Source organism: Lampetra fluviatilis, chromosome 12, assembly GCF_964198595.1.
Source record: "Lampetra fluviatilis chromosome 12, kcLamFluv1.1, whole genome shotgun sequence".
Lineage (NCBI taxonomy): Eukaryota > Metazoa > Chordata > Hyperoartia > Petromyzontiformes > Petromyzontidae > Lampetra > Lampetra fluviatilis.
Window position 1 is genome coordinate 3005950 of NC_136286.1, and position 5368 is coordinate 3011317.

The window sequence follows — 5368 nt, forward strand, 5'->3', positions numbered from 1 at the left end:
CCCCGTGGGTTGTGACAGCGATGCCGCTGCGCGTCCCCCACTCGCTCGCTCGCTCCGAACTCGACTCCCCACGTGCGGCCGGTGCACGCCTGAAAGTAGTTCCACTTCCCCGGCGGCGTGATACAATGGGGGGGGGGGGTGTCGCGCCGTGGTTGTGTTCACTACACCCCCTCCCCCCCTAACGAACTAGCTAACGCACAGACCTCATCGCGTTCCGAACGAAGGATCCGTTCCCCCAAGCGGGGGAGACTCCGTCGCGCGTGTCCCGTGGCGGGCGAGGCGAGAGCGCGTGTGCCCTTCAGACTCCACGTTGTTTTCCAATTCCACGTCCCGCGTAATGGGCTTCATCCAAGCCGGCTGATTTATTCGCAAGAAATGGTTTTACAATGAAAATCAATTTGCCACAGAATGTAATTTTTGATCACAGAAATGAACAATCAGCTTGGGTCCCCCCCTCCCCCATTAAACCCCCCCCCCTTTCCTGCTTCAACTCCAACCCCGCCACGCAACACATCTCTTGTTGTGTGTAGAGGAGAGAGTGTGGCTGAGAGAGTGACTGGGAGAGAGTGTGGCTGAGAGAGTGGCTGGGAGAGAGAGTGGCTGGGAGAGAGAGTGGCTGGGAGAGAGAGTGGCTGGGGGAGAGAGTGGCTGGGGGAGAGAGTGGCTGGGAGAGAGAGTGGCTGGGAGAGAGAGTGGCTGGGGGAGAGAGTGGCTGAGAGAGAGTGGCTGGGAGAGAGATAGTGGCTGGGAGAGAGAGTGGCTGAGAGAGAGTGGCTGGGAGAGAGAGTGGCTGGGAGAGAGAATGGCTGGGAGAGAGAGTGGCTTGGAGAGAGAGTGGCTGGGAGAGAGTGTGGCTGGGAGAGAGAGTAGCTGAGAGAGAAGGCAGTCTTGAGTCGCCGGGCAGACGGAGGAGCAGTCAACCTCCTCGCGATGCTCTCTCGCCTCTCTCTCCTCTCAGCGACTGCAAAGCCTGCTGCAGCTGCCAGGGTCTGTGTGGTCGCTGTGCCCCGTAATCTGCTGCACACGAGCAGCCAGAGCCATGCTCCTGTGGCGGGAAGGTCCGCCATGGCTTCGTCCCTGAGGAGTTATTCCAGTTCCTCTACCCCAAGATCGGCGTCACAGGTCCGTACACCTTGGGTCTCGGGCTTGCTGACCTAGCTTCTCTCCAAGGAGCTGTACATCATCAACCACGAGACCTTTGCCGGCCTCAGCATGGCGGCAATCCGCGTCTACATCGTCAAGAAATACGGGAAAGATGTTGCCGCCTACGCAGACAAACTGAATGACGAATTGATCGAGAGCGTGAACTCGGTGAAGGATGTAACCACCAACAACCTGACGAAGGCCATCGAGAGCGAGAAGACAGAGCAGTGGTGCGTGGGGGGTAGGAACATGCTCTTCGACGCCAAGAAGAACAACGTGGCCCTACTGCTGCTGGAGACGAGCGTGCGCGTGCGCATGCACCACGTGGTGCATGTGCGTGCGCCTGCACCACATGATCACCTGGGTGGAAGGAGCGCGGCGTCATGGGCAGCATCACGCCCCAGCAGGTGACAGCCAGAGAGCGCCCCGACTATCACCCGAGCCGCTGCCGGGCATTTACTGCGTCGCGGCGCCGGAAGTCTTTCATTGCGAATTGCGCGATCGTAAATAATAATGGTGCCGGAAAGATGTGGCACTGCTGGAGCATGTTGGCACATCTTTCTGGCACCAAAGTGGAAACAAGTGACGAAATGTGCAGTGGACACCTACGGACTGTCTGCCCATGGATCGTGATGATGATGATGATCATATACGGGTGATCTTTGTCTTTTTGTGCACAGGATAAGGAGACCATTGCTAAGTGCATCGCTGACCTCAAGGTTCTGTCCAAGACCGCACAGGCGTGAGCTTGAGCCACACGGCGCTACCCTAGTGGTGCCAAACCTCCCAATTCTCAACGCGGTTTCTGGAGTCCCCAATAGCAAAAAAAAATGTATTTCTCAGCAGTGTCTGCTCAATAAAAACTATTAAACTCCTCCAAAAAAAAAAAGAGAGAGAAGACACCGGCGAGCGACAGGCCTCCTGGGAGCGAGCAGGCGACGTTGCGATGGCGCGACAGCTCCCAGTGACGACGGCTGCGACTCGCCCACGAAAATACCCTCGCTTTGAAAGGGCGTTAAAGGTGAAAAATGCCTGCAGTCGATTTAGTGACTTTTAACTTTCTGTATCCTGGGAGAGATGAAAGTGCTGTCTCGCGAAGCGGAACGTGGCCTGATGAGATTAGTTCTTTATTGCCGCAATGTCTGCGGGCAATCAATCGATTGCTCCTCTTTGAGATACGCGAGACTTTCCGCCTTCGGGCCGGGCCCGGCTGCCCTCTCGGATCGCTCTCTCCCCTCGCCAGCACCGCGTCGGGCTTGGCACAGCTCACGCGCGGCGTCTGTCGCGATGATGAGGATGGAGGAGGATGTATCGGCACGTGTAATCGTGAAGCCAGCCGGCGCGGGCAGCGTTGGGTGGGTCAAAGGGCAGTCGGAGCGGTCAGCCGGTCCCGTTGGTTGAGATCCTGGATAGCATACTCTTAGTTCTTTCGGTAAAGTCACGTAGGTAAAAAATGAAATTAAAATTAATAAAAATAAAATAAAAATCACGACGTTTCGGAGGCAACACAAGTCTCCGTCATCAGGTGGGACCGTCACAGCCAGATTTGCTGCATCTTGATGCAGCATATCTGGATGTGACGGTCCCACCTGATGCCTCCGAAACGTCGTGATTTTTATTTTATTTTTTATTAATTTAATTTAATTTTTTACCTACGTGACTTTACCGAAAGAACTAAGAGTATGAATCCTTGCAGTCACGAAAGCTTCAAATCTAGAATCCTGGATAACATTTCATAGGCGGGGTTTCGGACAACGCCAGTGTGTAGCGAGTTGATGCGCACAGCCCGGTCACACCGATGCCTTGCGTCGAGGATCCATCGACTCATTCAAAGATCCATAGTCTAACATCGACCGAGTCGTGATTGAACTGCGTTCTCAAGTGTGCAGGGGAGTTGGTAGGCTCAGCGCGGTCACTGCTAACGGCACCAATCAAACTGCGGCGGGAGATGCGTTTTGTCATGTAAAGCGGCGTTCTCCAGCTCTGCGGGTAAACGATGTGTCCATGCGACGAACAGCATCTCACAACAGGGCCTTGGGGAACACGTTCAGCGCCACCTGGTGTGGATAAGAGGCAACCGAATGGACCTCGGAACTACCACCGATGAGCGCGGTTGGCTACGTACGGCGCAAAAGAAGTTCAACGTACGCACGTAACGAGTAGTGCTTTGATGTCGTCGTCAAGGGGCTGTTTTCCGACACGGGGCGGTGCACTACTTTCTGCAAGAGCTCCACATTGTCACGTGTTCGTCTCGTGACAACGCGAACTATTTATGGGATCTTCTAAAATAAACTTTTCAATTGTGGATGATGACGACGTTGATGATTATGATGATACGGCTGCAATGGTTACCGATTGCTGCAGCAATTGCTGCTGATGCTGCTGCTGTTGCTGCTGATTAACGATGATGAACACTGTTGGATAAAGTACACACAGCGGTGTAAAAATACAATCCGTGCAAAATAATTATTGCATTTTTTGCCATGATATGGTCTCAAAGAACGAGTCGGTCCAAGGACGCATGAAGCGGATGAATTTGTGTGGCGCGTAACCACCAAACCGAGAGAGAGAGAGCGGACACAAACCACCCCATCCCATTGCGAGGTCACGGCAAGGTTCCAGCACAATCTTCACCATCACCACCACTACCACCACCACTACCGTCATCATCATTAATCCTCTTCGCTCGCCAAAAAGTCATTCACAGCGTGCACAGGTGTCCCGTCTTGATAAAGAGTTTCATTTTTTGTGCGACCTCCACTGTCGCCGTGTAAATCACAGCGAGGCGCTGACAATAGCGCGTGCACGTGCGCGCGTGCGCGTGCCGATTCTCTCTCTCTGGCTGTGACTCTCTGGGGCGCGTGAAACCTCTGGGGGGGGGGGGGGGGCAGGGGTTGTACACGTGTATTAGTAGACACCCCCCCTCTCCGTTCTGTGTCTCCTCCACATACAAATAAAACGTGTTTAGCCTATCTGCCTGTTGGCTTCCCAGACTCGAATATTAGCCAGCAACATTCGATTTAAGCAAGCAAACGCTGAGCCGGTTTTGACCTTATTAATAGTAATATATTCGCTTGTCGCTTTCAGATAGAGAGAGAGAGAGAGGGACGAGGACGACTCAGATGCGCCACGAGAAGGAACCACGAACGAGCGGGGGAGAGGCAGCGGCAGCAGCAGCCACGCGATGAACCAACGCCAAATTCCTCTCCAAGCTCTGCGGTCCTCTGTGTATTCTTTATAGCACGTACATCACGTGCGCTGCAAACAAGGACCATTACCCGCAACGTCGCCTATAATATTATTTTGTTCATTTTAAAGCCGCAGTGTTATTGACGAATATGTTAAATGTTTTTTTTATTGTTTATATATTAACAGGGTGGCCCAAATTTAGAACACATTGAGGTTTTGTTCTTTGCTTTAACAAATCGCACATGGTGATTTCACTGATTTAAACAAATGTTCAAACTGACTTCATTAACATTCATGCATGCTGCATTAAATAATCTTTAGAAATTAATTGTGAAGACTTGTCTTTTTTCAAGATTACAGCAGTAATCTTAGAGCGTTCATCAATTCATTCAAGGTCCTTGGTCTAGTTTTGCAAACGACGCTTGGAGGTGACCCCCAGAGGGAGAAAGACACATTAATATTGATATTACAAAAAATATATTAATATATCAATCATTATTATCATTATCACTGATAATTATCATTTAAAATAATTATCATTGATAATAAGAATAATTACCTACACCAATAATTAACGAGACCAATAACCTTGAATGAATTGATGATCATTCAAAGATTACTATAATCTTTAAAAAAAGCCTGCAATTACTTTGAAAATAAAAATGTGAATGATAATATGAATTATAGCAATGATAATACTAATGAATAATGACAGACTAATTGTTAACTCAATCAATACGCAATAAAAACGTTTTAACACCGCCGTTCAAATAAATGAAATAGCCGTGTGTGTCCTGGTTTTTGCAGCCAACTCTGTACCGTTTAATATCAGATTGGAAACGCTCTCGCCAAACGCGACGTTTTAAAAGGATAAAATGTCTGTGGCCCTATCTTCACGGAAGCTCGTGGCAATGAAATATGAACTTGCGCGTTCTGCAGCGAGTGCGGCCACATTAAAGTCTATTGGCTTTCTCCTTTTTATTTATATATTTATTTAATATTCCCTGCTCTTTAATCTCGCCACGCCTCAAGATCT

General features: G+C 50.3%; 1 pseudogene; it reads left to right on the top strand.

The window, feature by feature from the left end:
• Positions 1-887: 887 nt before the first annotated feature.
• LOC144934924 (ATP synthase peripheral stalk subunit b, mitochondrial-like) lies at positions 888-1904 on the top strand (annotated as a pseudogene).
• Positions 1905-5368: the final 3464 nt, after the last annotated feature.